The following is a 13,923-nucleotide window of genomic DNA, read 5'->3' as shown; positions in this document are numbered from 1 at the left end:
GGTCAGGAAGAGATTCCTTCTTTCTCCCTCCACTTTGTCACATTTTCGCTTCCTACTAAATCCCAAAGAAATGTCTCCGCAGAGGTCCCCGACCCCCTCCTGAAAATCCCATCTGGTTTCCTTTGCTTTGTCATCTTGCCATTCTGCTCAGAACCACAGCTTTGCCTTCATGGTCCTTGAATTGTTGCTTAAGGAGCCTTTAATTTACCATTTCCTATCCTTCCTTCAAGAGAGCCCAGGAGGTCGTTAGATGCCCTAGCTCAGTGCCTGCCACACTGGCTGAATTTCCAAAGTCAAACTGGCTACGTAATCGGAAGAATACAAGCATGCTTTTAGAGGAAATGGGAAAGGATACTGAAATTGAGATTGTCCCATGCCCTTTGGGGATCCCCAGTCATGACTGGGTATGTTATGTAATTCTATTGGTTCTTATTCATGACACCTCCCCACGATCCCCTTGGAAGCAGAGAATGGCTAACTTAAGAAGTGTCTCAGGAGTCTTCTTAGAATTCCATTTCTCCCAGTTGTTGCACATAGCAGTCAATAAATATTTGTTGAATTAATGAATAAATGAAATGAAGCTGAATTTAATTGAAGCATTCATGCAAGTACTCTTGGCTAAAATTCTTTTTAAAACCTGATTTCAGAGAAAAGCCTTTCAAAAGCTTTTCAAAATACTTCCCATTTTCACACCTCCTTGATTAGCACCAAGCATTGCTTTGTCATAAATTTAGAATGCTAAAAGTCCTTTTTCTGAATCCCAGGCCTGGTATGTATGTCTCCCCCACTGGCATTCTCTGACTCTTGGATTATGCCACCAAGATAAGGCGAAAGCTCTGAGCAAAAGCTAAATGTGACTTGGGATTTTCTTGATAGTGTCTGTCATAAATTTGGGTGAGTAGTGACTTACACAGACTTTAACGTTTCACTTCTGCGTAAGGTCGCTCCCCCATGCCACGGATCATTTGGATTCACCTTCATTTGGTCGCGACCATTTGGATATTGAGAATTTGCTCCATTGTGTGTCCTTAGCATTGCAACCTCACAGTTTGCTTTTTTCCTGCATAGATTAAAGGCTGCAAGCTCCTGAATTAAATCTGTAGTGTCAAATTCTGACATATTTTTCTCCGTACTGTCTGAATGAACTAAGACTTTCCCTGAAATTCTAGGTATGAACCTAGCAATGAAAAGGTAGCCTTTGTGAGAGACAAAAACTCATTGTCATTCTGCTGCCTGTGTAGCAGATTGATTAGATTGTTCCCAAGTCTAAAAGGAGGGTAAATACTAACCTGATTCACGGTGAAGTCTAAAGTTCATTAAAGTTGTTAGTAGATGTTATATGACTACAGGGCACTCTGTGGATTCTTAGTACTTACTCAGAACCTTCTGTATGACTTCTTGGGCGATCAGACATATTAGGCAGCCTAAATGTGAGTTTTCCTTGCTCCTCTTTATTCCTCCAAGGATTATGCAAGATTGATGATGTTACATCCAAAGAAACTGTAGATCAGTTACTGAACTGAACTAGACTAGCCAGAAAACATGATCCTGTTGCTTTACCATGTAAATGACACGATGACTTGGGGCTGGGGCTAGTAGTTTTCAGTCCTCTTAGTCTCCGGGTGTCTTTATTCCCTGCTCCCTCATTCAGTCTTTGTGTGAGTCTCAGGTTCTGATGAGAAGATAGCCGAGATGAAGGGCAGCTGAAGGGGGTCAGGAGCAGCCACTGCAACAGAGGGAGGAAGCAAACAAAGGGGTCAAGGTGAGAAACTGCAAACAGTTGTGCTGTTTCTGTAACAAGGCAAGAAAGGGGAGAAAATGAGGCCGGGCCAGGCTGGGTGTGGTGGCACGCTGAGGAGTGGATGCCTCCTCACCTGGCACAGGGAGCCGCTGCCACAAGAGTGCGGGCCAGGAGTGATGATGTTAGACTTGCATGACATACTTCCCTCAGGCAGCGGTGTGGAGGGTGACTGAAAACAATAATATGACAGAGAAGATTACCTTATGGAGCCTCACATAAGGTAACAGAATGGGAAAGGCCGGCTGAACTTCAGTGCTCTTTCAGGGGAGGGCAGAACCGTTTGACCTGGCCATTCCGAGGATCTGGGGAGGGCAGGGGTGAGGCCCAGTTCTGGTGGATGTGTGGTGAGATGATGAGCTGTTTGCAGCTGGGACTGACAATTCAGGAGGAGTGGCAGCAAAATAAATCAAATATTTACTTTTTTATATGAATATAAATTTATACTATTAATACAGCATATATAGTATCCTTCCTCAGGGGCTGAGTAGGCTGGAAGATGGTGGAGTTTGAGGTCTTGCTGACGTACTCACATGCAAATGCCTGACAGAGATGGAACTTAGATCTGAGTCGCCATCTCAAAAGTGGCAGTTGAAACGGAGAGTAAATTTATCTACTCAGGAAGTGTGTAGCAGAAGGAGGATGTTGGGCTTAGTAGACCTCTGGAAGATTTGAACATTAAAGTGTTAACACATACATATTACATGAGGTCCAAATGGTTCAAAAGGGCATGTAGAGAAAATAGAGCCGTTCTCCAAGGCTGTAATGTTCCTGGCTCTGGAAGCTACGACCTTTATAGGTTTCTTGCATTTCCTTTCTTAGATATTCTCTACATGTGCAAATATTTCACACGACACTATGTAGTATTTACCCTGGTCTTCTCTGTTTACTTAATGATCCCTAATAACATTTACCTGCTGGAGGAATATGCCAGAAGAGGAGGTTGGGGATGATGGGAGCATTTTCCAAGAGGAGGGAGAAGGGGGGTAAAGACACAGGGGGTGGTGTGGCCTTGAATGGGACAAGAGCCACCTCTGAGGTAAGTGCGGTAGAGGAGGAACTTAGGGTAAGGCTTCAAAGTGGAAGGAGTAGTATCTGAGGAATGGAATGGAATGAAACTTGGCCTTCATGGCACGTGGCAACATGAAGTGCACACAACAAAGGGCTGCAGAGCCTTTTTAGATAAAAGGAGCTAGTTTTCCCACATAAATCAGTCAGCCAACATGATTCGTAGCAAGAAAAGCTGCCATATGAAGAGAAGTTTTATGAAGAAAAGCTGAAGGGCATACACAGTGCATCTAATAAGCTGCACAAGAGTCAACCGCCTCAGCTCTGTTCAGGCAGAGAGGACAGGTCCACGGGGTGGGGTCACCATAATTCAGAGGCTCAGTTTCTAAAGGACCAGTCCAATTACTAAATTTCCTTCAGTTCTTCCAGAGTTAATCAAAGCCGGAGGGAACCAATTCATCCTATCTGGTTCATGGAAGTGGAACCCAGAATGACTGTTTCTCTCTTTATCCTAATTCTCTCTTTTTCACTGTCTTGTACTAAATGTATTAATGTTCTCCTACACCTTTTTGGGGAACAGCGTAGAGTTTAAGGACAAATACTACATCTATTTAAATGGGGAATATAAGTTTTTGAGAGACTGTAGTTGTCACTCCATTTCAGGGTCCTTTTAGAGATCTTGGAAATCAGAGTAAAAATCAAAGTGTTGTCTGGTAAGCTTAGACTCTTGGTATAGGAAATTGAATAGTCATGAGACCTGTTTCATACTGCAGAGAAACCCAAGTACCCCTCTGCTGATGTCAGAATATTTGCAACTTGCAGGTCTAGCTGCCATCTCTCTAGAACAGGGTGGATAAAAGCTTAAGGTCTTACAGTCCAGTTTCCCTTTTAGAGCCTCCATGAAGACCCTCATCCTCCTTTTCACTTTCATTACCAGACCATCCTGCTGTGGTAAAATGGACTATAATAGTAACTTTCTTTACTTACTTTCTAGGCCTGAGGACTAGAACCCCATTCATCAGCAGATAGTTAATGAAGGCTTAACATGCCTTTCAAACTGCCAGGACTACAAAAATAAAGAAGTTCTTACCCTCACAGAGCTTAACATTTTATAAAAGACATTAAAATAGAAACAACTAATTATAACCCAGGGTTACAAGTGCTCTGGGAACACACAGGTGAGGATGAATTCTGTCTGAGGATTGGAGAGACCTCCAGAAATGGAGTGGAAGATGAAGATAAAGTAGGAGTTTTCCAGGCTGAGAGAGACGGAAAGGGTGAGCTTTCCAAACTGATGGGGCCGTGAGTAATGTGTGGCCGTAGCACGGAAGAAGGTGAACAAGAGAGTGCTGGCAGGATCGGTGGACTTTTAAAGGACTTTACATATCATACAAAGGAGCTAGGATTTTATCCTCCAAGCAGTTGAACAGGGAAAGTTTTGACCAGGTTCTAAACTAGTGATGTCTTAGGCAAGTGAAGAATGGATAGATAAATGCGAAAGTCACTGAATGAATGAGGCCCAAGGGAGAAGGGAGATGGGAGGGGGAGGAATTGGGTCAGATGGAATTTTTTAATTGGGGAACTTGGAAGTGATCATTAAACAAACAAGCACAGCATACACAGGAAAAGAACTATGCATCGGCCATACTGAGTTCTGTTTGCCCAAGGAGATTCCAGTGGAGTTTTCTATATTGATTTTACATATTCTTTTTCCAAAAAGAATTTAGTGGGGGGGGTTGGGGGAGAAAGCATAGCAATAAAAGTCCTGCAGTATTAATATAAATCAATGAGCGTAGTAGGGACTAGCATAGTTGATATACCTGATCTTCAAATTTAGCCTAAGCCACAGGGACAGCATAATGATTTGCCTTTCTCACTGTTGGATGGAAGAAACATGAAACTTTCTGAGGAAACACCACAGTTTTTCTGGCTCTACATAATAACAATAACAAAATGGCTGCCACGTGAGTGCTCGGTATGGACAGGAACTGTCCTAAATACATGTAGCATCTTATTTAATCCTTACAACAGCCCTACAAAGGAGAGGTTGCTTACCAAGTGTAGTCTTCCTGGCTCAGAGAGTGAAGGACATGTCATGCAGCCATAGCAAGGAATGGGGTCTGGATTCAAACCCAGGCAGCTGTGGACTCAAAGAGTGCTGCGCTTGACGTGATTACTGGCTAGTGTCCTTATCAATATTTTTATACCAAAGACTGAAGGAAATTTACATGGCTGTTCCTAGTGGCCCTTGATAATTGTGGTGAAAGCTTAACATTAAAGACCAAAGAAAGGATGACAGTTACTTGTGGATAAAGGTCATTGTTGCCCAAAAGGTGTTCTGTGGAATACCTCTTAGAGACTCTAAAAAAAGATGATGCCACAGCCAGAGAAGCCTTGGAAACACTTGTATTGGAAAGTCATGGTTATTTCACTTTGGTGTTGAGGAATCTAGGAGTAAAAAAAAAAAAAAAAGTGATTAGCTTTGTTTAACCAAACATTGCTTACACATACTTGACCTCAGCGCAATTGTAATGTTCTAAGGAACACACTGTGGTAAGAAATTCAAGTCTCTCGAAACTTTGAAAACCAGACAAGGAGATAGCATGATCGGCTGTTTACTGGGGTTGCCAAGAAGCCTAGCCATCGCCTTCTGAGGACTTCAGAAGAAGTAGCTATAACAGGTCTCTCTGTAGATAAAGCCTGGATTTTTCTCACAAAGTGACTTTTGACTTGCTCTAGCAGTAAAGTCCTATAAACCGAGAGACCCACATAATTCAGTCTGGAAAATCCAAAGATAGGTATCAAATCGTCTCCCATAACCACAGAAAATTCTTTGTAGTCTTTTTATGGAATATCCTAGTGAGTAATGTGCCTTTCCAATCAAAACTACTAAACAATTTCCACCAGTAACTTGACAGCATTAACTTGCTATGTGGAGTTCTTAATTGTTGTTAACTGCTTGACAGCAACTTTTGCTTCTATCACAATTGCTGTGGAATTTTTCTTTTTAAGAAATTAGATGCAAAGGCCAGTGGTTACTGGAGGCTTCTGCTGGCTTGTGATACAAAAGTGTATTGTCACACGTGGGATGATGCTTCTCCCTCTTTATAACAGGAATGCAGTTATAACATTTCATCTCAACAACAGATTAAGGTATAAATTTAAAGTGGTCCTGGGTAATACTCTTTTAGGAAGCTGAGTCCTTTCTGTTAAGAGGATAAGTCATCAGTATGTATATCAACCTTGTGTGGCTTGGTGCTTAGAAAGTTCCAGTTCCCAGAGCCCATGGCTAATGGAGACAACCAGGAGACTGTTGAAAAGAGAGGTCTGGATTGATGAGGGATGGGGTGAGGTCATGGGTAGAGGCCCAGGAAGGGGACTGGGTCCTCATAGGAAGGGAAGACCAAAGGCCTCCTGGTACACTGGATTGTAACAGGGTATGCCCAGTTCTCCAGCAGTAGCCCAGTTAGAAGTGGTTTCCTGCTAGGTGTGACTTAGGTGAATGGATGGCTTCATTCATCCTTTTGTTTTGTTTCTGTGTTTTTACTACTTTAATAACTAAAGCTGACCTTTTCTGTATCTCCAAATTCTGGGTTACCTTGTACTTGTCAGCGAAGTACAGATCTATAAGGAAACCCATATGACCCTTCTTCTGTAATTCCCCTGTATATCAAAATAATTCATTATTTCAAAGCTAGAAATAACCTCTATTTTCAGCTTTAGCAGCAAGCATAATTCCCAGTCCTTTTGTGTTAGTCTAAGGTCTGTTCACGGTGGAACTGAACAGTACCCCCAGGCTAGAAGGTGAGCTCTTGAAGGGTAAGGGACCACATCTCACATGTTTTTATCTCTGTAGCACTGGGTGTAGAAATGTGTGTTGATTAAACGAATGGGTGAATACCCTTGGCAGTTTTCCTGCTCCCTGATGGACTTTCTGGTTGGTTTTCAGCTGTCTGCCTTGTTTGTTATTGTGCTTTCCCTGAGCTTACTTTTAGGCTCTTCTTGAATTCATCATCTGAAAATATTGAGGTGTCTGCATAGATAATTCTGCAGGCATGAACACACCATTTTTCTTTTATGTACGTGGGGTACACTTGATTCCTCCATAGTAGGAGAGATCATTAGGATATAGTGTCTTCACAGGGGAAGTCTCTTTTGTGCTATGAGAGGATTTTGAATCTAGAACTTAAAACTCACATACCATACACTTCACCCATTTAAAGTATATAAGTCACTGCTTATTAGTCTATCCAGTTATGTATACATCCATCATGACACAATTTCAGAACAATTTCCTCACCCTGAAAAGAAACCCCATTTTCAGTCACTCTTCATTTCTCCCAAAACAATCTCTGATCTATTTTGTTTCTTGGGACATTTCATGTAAATGGAATCATATAACATGTGGTCTCCTATAACTGGCTTATTTCATGTATCGTAATATTTTAAAGGGCCATCATCTATGTTGTAGCAAGTATTAGTACTTCATCTGTTTTTATTACTGAATGATATGCCATCATTTGGATGGGCCACATTTTTGAAATCATTCAGCAGTTGTTGGACCGTGCGGTTGTTCCCACGTTTCAGCTGTCATGGATGAGGCTGCCCTGAAGATTCATTGCAAGTACTGGGAGTTATTTTAAGGAAATTAGTCTGTAGTTTCTGTCATCATAACAGAGGAGGCCATAGCATCAGATAGGGCAAGAGTGTACAGCAGTGCATACTGGGAAGTGAAAAATAGGCTATCAAAATGAATTTACTGGGAGAATTTAAGGCTGAGTCTAAGTACTCATGAGGGACTCAAGCTGGGACACACAAAGCTTAAAATCATGATTCTCCTAGTGACCGTTAGGACTTTTTGCTGAACCACAGACCATGAAAGTTTGATATTTTACTGTATTTGCCTGGAAATTGAAACACACTTTTCCCAAGGGTACTATGCTTAGGGAACTAGACTTCCCTCACTTCTAAAAATCTCTCTAGTCCTAGTGTGCTTTTCCAGTGGTGGAGCCCTTGCCCCTGTCATTTTTTTGTCTCGGGTTTTGTTTGTCTGCCTTATTTCCAGGTGTAACAGTCCCCTTCTCGTGTCGAACTTTTGATTAATATCTTTACTCCATAGACAGTGTTTGTGCCTGATCAGGAATATCTCGGTTGTTGAAGATAAGAAACAAAAGCCAATTAATATTGTCAGACTCTGTCTCTTAGAACTCCAGCAAGATATAGATCCATGTGTGTCAAGGGCATATCCCAAAAATAGAGTCCATCGAGGTGCATTCACACTGTACACTTGTACATTTTATTACAGCAGTAAGCTACAGACACGATTTGCTCAAGTCCAAGGAAATCTCATCGTCGTGATCTTAGCTCAGTGACTTCATTTTGCTCAGCTGTGATACACTTATACTACAGCACAGATAGATGGAAAATCTACAATAATGGCCAGGGGCTAGAACTGAAGTATATATGAAGAGGGCAAATATTGAATGAAGAATCAGTTTCTAAGTACTATATATGTGTATTTTCTGCCTAGCTCAGTAAGTCTTAGTAGATTGCCTCCATTTCAGACAATCTAAGAGCTTGCTTTTGTTAGGAAGCTTGCAGAACAACCGAGGTTCCAAATCTAAAAAGTGCAGAATACAGAGAAGTAATCACAACACCACTTAGAATAGGCTGGGCATGGTTCTAAGAAAGCTGTATGCATGGAACACAGACGGTACTGGCTCATTAATCCTCCTGATGGGATTAGTGCTAAAGTCAGTTCCCTAGCCTCAGAAGTGGCAGAGCCTAGATGTGAATCAAGGTCTTTCTGACTTCAAAACCATACTCTCAAACCCTGTTCTGAATCTCTCAGCCATGGGTGGTGAAAGGCAATGTGTCAAAAAAATTATTTCCATGCTTCAGCATCTCTTTTAAGATGTAAGGATCACTGGAGGAAATGGTACATTATAAAATCCCAGTTAAGTTACATGGTTTCTGTAACACTTTTATTCCAATCCCTTTCTTCCTGAAATTGGCTCACTATCAGGAGCTCTAAATACAGAAAGGGGGACAGTGGTAAGAGAAAATGATTAGCAACAAGAGCCTGGGGGGGGGGTTCCTGCCATTTTTACTGTTTCGCTTAAGGCAGACCTAAAATATTCATACTTTTCCTTCCTGGGCTTGTGAGCATCTCCTTAATTAACAGTGGTCATGCCAAGGCACATTAATGTCTTTTTCCATCTAGTTCAGGGGTATTTTTGACTTTGGGTCTGATAAAATTTAATAGTACAGCTTTAAATATTTTTATTGTAATTGAAAATGCTCAGTGCAATTTCCAGTTGTTAAAATACCTCATGCTTGCAAAATCTGTCTTTACCTTTTTTTTTTTGAAACTGCTAATTTGCTAAATTTATAGTTGCTGTAATAGGTCCATATGATTTAGCTGCTGCTTTTAATACTGTATGTGGATAAAGCTAGATTTCTCTGGGCCTAATCTTTTTAGATGCAGACCTTTGTAGTTGTTCCCACTTTATGAAGTAGACCCTGAGTGTTCTCATGCTTTGGTAAATAGTATAAAACTGTTAAGATATTGATCACTGGAAAGTGACCTTCTGTTTTTGATTTCAAAAATTCCATTAAGTTACTATAGTAGGGAAATGCCATTTAAAGAGCAGATGACCTACATGGAAGACACTTGACCTGTAAATTAACAGAAATCACACACAGATTGTTACAGTGTTCTTTGTCATAACTAGTTAGTTGTGATTGCTAGAGAAGCCAGGTGCTTTTCTGTTTTCACCATATAGAGGTAAGGCCAGTGTGATCCAGCTCTTATATCCATGAGTTAGGAATTTTTGAATGTAAATTTGTATCTGAACAACCACGTTTGTACACTTGATGAAATAAAATTAATCAGATACATCTACATAGTTCTAGGATGGATTTTTTTTTTTCAGCTCTATGGAGAGTAAGAAATAAATAATGAATGGGAGACTTCCTTAGGGTGCCTGGCTGCAGGATGAAACTGTGGTGACAGAAGCCATGTGCAGTGAATTTGAATTAATAATTTACAAGATAATCAAGAACATAAATAGGTTCTCTGTGGAGTCATCCTCTGATGGCTGACATATATTCATCTGCATTGAAATGCCTCCATAAATACATTCTAACAATCAGAGAATTAATAGGGTTGAGATGTACATGTATAACTTGAAGAAGAACCAGATATTTATTGGTAACTATAAATTGACAGCCCACTGTTAAAATGAGTAAATCATGTACTTGAGGTTAAGCTTTAAAGCAGCTTGCCTCGGAGCAGTGGTATCTCACTGATCTTTTTTGGGAGTCACCTCCCTGCATGCTTTCTGCATACTTTACAAATACTGTATCCAAAAACACTCTCTACCATTATGCTATATTTCAGAAGCTATGGGCATAGATGTTTTTAAATATAAAAAAATGACTAAATTCGCAAAGGGCTACATGACTTCATTTCCCAACCATGAACAAACATAGGTCTTAATGCAGCTCCGTAACCATGGCCACGTTTTTTAGGAAGGATTTAGTAAAAGTTATCTCTAATTCAACCCCTTGAACATTCATTTTTCTTGACAAATAATACCTTTAGAAAAAGAATTTGGATACAAAGAACTTTGTATTTTACTTAGTTTCTGCCTAAGAAACCTCTTTTGAACTATTTCTGGGTTTTTTAACCTTTGGCGTGACAGCTTGTCCTACCTCAGAGCTTCAGCAGGAAAAACTCGTCCCCAGAATCAAATTTTTCATGAATGTTTACTTATGTCACATATTTCTTAGGGGAAAGGCACATGTGTGGCTCAGTGAATTGTGTCCTGGTAGGCTTCCGATTAAGAGAAACTTTGCTCTTGCTGTAATAGTAGGAATTAAAATTCTCACAATGTAGGGGCCCAGGGCCAGGCAGTTGAAACTAGGGCCATGCAAGAGCACACCTGGAGAGCCACATGCACACTCATACTTGAAAGGACAATGAAGAACAAGCAGTTTGGACTGCTGCAGGGGACTGACTGCTGCTTATATGCAGCTCTGGACCCTCCTGCATAAAGCCTGGGGAAGAGGTGAGAAGCTGGGAAACCAGGACCTGAACCATACTGCCTGGTGAGGGAATGAGCCATAATTGCATTCGTATCACTCAGGGGAGGAGCTGCAAACTGCCAACATGAGATCTAGCTCTATACTAAAGGCCCTGCTCCCAGAGTGGGAATAGCCACAGAACCATTTGACAGAGAAGTGAATGCAGGAAACTGTAAAGGAAAGCACTCACCTATTCCTTTCAAAATGCATCTCCAGAACAAGAGACTTGAGCAAAAAAATCGACCATCAAAAGCTGTATTAAGCCTAGATGAAAGGAAAATGATAGTACAACAAAGATTGGTTGTGAGTACATTTAGGAGGCTCAAAGTCGTAAACACAGAAATGCCATTTATTAGTAAACACCCTTGGGAATAAACCATCAGAGAAGAGAAGGGAATTAAAAGATGATTCTGAGGCCATTACTATATATGGCATTGAGAGAGATGGAGAATTGACCACAAGGCTTTGATGTATACCTAGTAGGAGTTTCAGAAGAAGAGAATGGAGGAAATGGCAGAGAAGCAGAGCTGAGAATCCTCCAGAACTGAAGAGGGATGTGAGTCTTTAAGGAAATGGTCTCCCAAGTTTAAACATCTAGGGAGGCAAGACAGGCCTAGGTAGAACAATTGGTGTTCTTTGTTTGGGACGCCCTGGCTGATTCAAATCAGCCTTTTCTGCTTTTCACTGGAAAGCATAAAAACAAATGTAATGTACTAAACCATGTTTTTTGAACAAAGGCACTTAAAAGTAACTCATTAAAGGAGAGCTCTGTGGACAACTAGAGCAAAGGATCAAGATAACAAGGAAGACCTCTCTAGAAAAGGTAGTCTCCATCTTTGTGAAAAGTAGGTGGGAAAGCAATGGTTTGACATACTGTCCTGAAGTCCATGCCTAACAACTGTGTTTGCAGAAGGAACATTTTGGATGATGCCATCTGGTAGGAAGAAGAATCTTGAATAGGATTCTGCATAAAAGGGTGTTGTTAGTTGAGACATTTTAATGAAGATGGGTTTCTTTTAGCAAATAAGTGCAAGGGAAAAAAATAGAAAAAATTCCTATCAAATGAAACCTTGTGAACCTTAGTCGCTACTTCAAAGTCACAGAAACATTTAGATGATTGTCAGTTAATTAGTCAGAAATTGGATTTAAGTAATGTGGACAATGACATACATTGGTTCACACCCAGAGGCCCAACATGCAAACTCTGGCTGAGGGTAAACTTCTTTGATAACTCTCTTCTTAGTACTGCTTTATCAAAGCAGAGTGCTATGAGACGAGCCACACACACAACTGCCCTTGAAGAATGACAGCAGATAGGATTTTAATCAGTGAGGATAGGAGATCATATTCCTGTAGATGAAAAAGATGATATATTGATTTCCTCCAAGACTTTAAACAAATTCCTAGGAAACTTGTAACAGTAGGTTCAGGGTAGAGCTTTAAAAAAAAAGCATAGCTTGGATTTTCTTTCTTCTTGTTCAATGCAAAAATCCAGCATTGTGGAAGACAGGCCATGTGCTGTGGGACATTCATTCCAGAATGCAACAACAGAAAAATATTTCCCTAACAGGAAACCTGCTCATGAGATCACCTTTCTCAAACTGAACAATGGGAAAACTCTTCTTGCCTCCTCACCACTTGAATCTCATAGATACAGATCTCTCACATTTGTGGATAGGAATTTGTCTCACCTGATGAAATACCATCTGTAAACACCAGAAATCTGTCATCTTATTTTGATATTTATCACAACTGGAAGAAAGATATCAAGGGTTCTAATCAGTCACTGGGTATCAAATAGCAGAAGTGACCTCAGTTGGAATTGTACTCTCAGTAATTCTAAAGCAAGAAGGAAATCTATAACCCGAAGTGTGTGTATTTAAAAGCATAAAAATCAAAAGTAAATGAGCTCAGCATTGAACTTGAAAAACTATACCTCATTGCTGGACATGAAGACTCAATAACATGAAGTTCTTTGTTCTCAGTTTAATCTCTAAATTTGATGTAATTCAAACCCCAAATTTCAAAAGGATTTTCATGTGAAAATTTGACACAAAAGTCAAAGGATTCTGAAAAGCCAAGACAGAATTTTAAGACAGAACAAAGTGGGAGGGCCATCCATACAATGAATGGGGCTGGCTTAATAAATGATCTATGGGGGGAAAGTAAAATTAGATCATACGTTCACACCAAGCATTGCTGGGTAAATTCAAGTCCCAAATGTGACAAAATTTTAACCATTAGGCATAAGGAAGATTTTCTTAAATAAAACATAAAAAGCAGAGAACATGCAGGAATACACTGAAATTTAAAATTTTTTTTAACAACAGGATGCCATGAACAAAGTTAAAGATGCAGCTGCACTAAAATACAGGTAGGAGGTATTTTCTTTGCACAAAATCGCAAAGCATAAGCATCCAGAAAATACCTAGAACTTTAATAATAAGAAGACAATTCAGTGGGAAGATGGGTAGAAGAAACATGAAAAGCCAATTAACACAAAAGAAGTTCAACCTCAGTAATAATCAAGGATGTGCAAATTAGCCAAAACTTAACACCAAGTGTTTGATGAAGATGTGGCCAAATGGAAAACCTTACTCACTACTGGTGAAGGAGTAAATGGATAAAAGCACTCAGGAGAGCAATTTGCTGATATATACCAATGTCAAAGATGTAGCCAGAACCCAACAATTCCATATCTAGATATGTCCTGTAAAGAATCTCTTAAACACGTATCCAAGGGAACATACAGAAGGAAGTTCATTGCATCATTGTTTGTAATGGCAAAAAGTTGGAAACAAATATCCATTGACAGTTAAATGTTGTTGGCATTTTCAAGCAGCAGAATAATACCTTACATCAGTTAAAATCACAAACTGTGATGTATCAACATGGATAACTCTCCAAAGCAGTGTGGTGTTAAAGGCAAAAAGCAACTCTTAGAATGGTATGTACATTCATAAAGTTCTTAAAGTTTGAGAACACGTAACATAATGCTATTAGTTGAAGTCACATGCAATGGCCGTTTT

The 13,923-nt window shown here is 40.2% G+C and overlaps 1 protein-coding gene across 11 annotated transcripts in view; it reads left to right on the top strand.

The window, feature by feature from the left end:
• Nucleotides 1-13,923, top strand: part of DMD (dystrophin) — a 2,193,636-nt gene that overhangs the window by 2,154,801 nt on the left and 24,912 nt on the right. The gene's annotated exons all lie outside the window — the stretch shown is intronic.

This window comes from Manis pentadactyla, chromosome X (genome assembly GCF_030020395.1).
Source record: "Manis pentadactyla isolate mManPen7 chromosome X, mManPen7.hap1, whole genome shotgun sequence".
In the NCBI taxonomy this organism is placed as follows: Eukaryota; Metazoa; Chordata; class Mammalia; order Pholidota; family Manidae; genus Manis; species Manis pentadactyla.
This window is presented reverse-complemented; position numbering and strand designations above follow the sequence as displayed.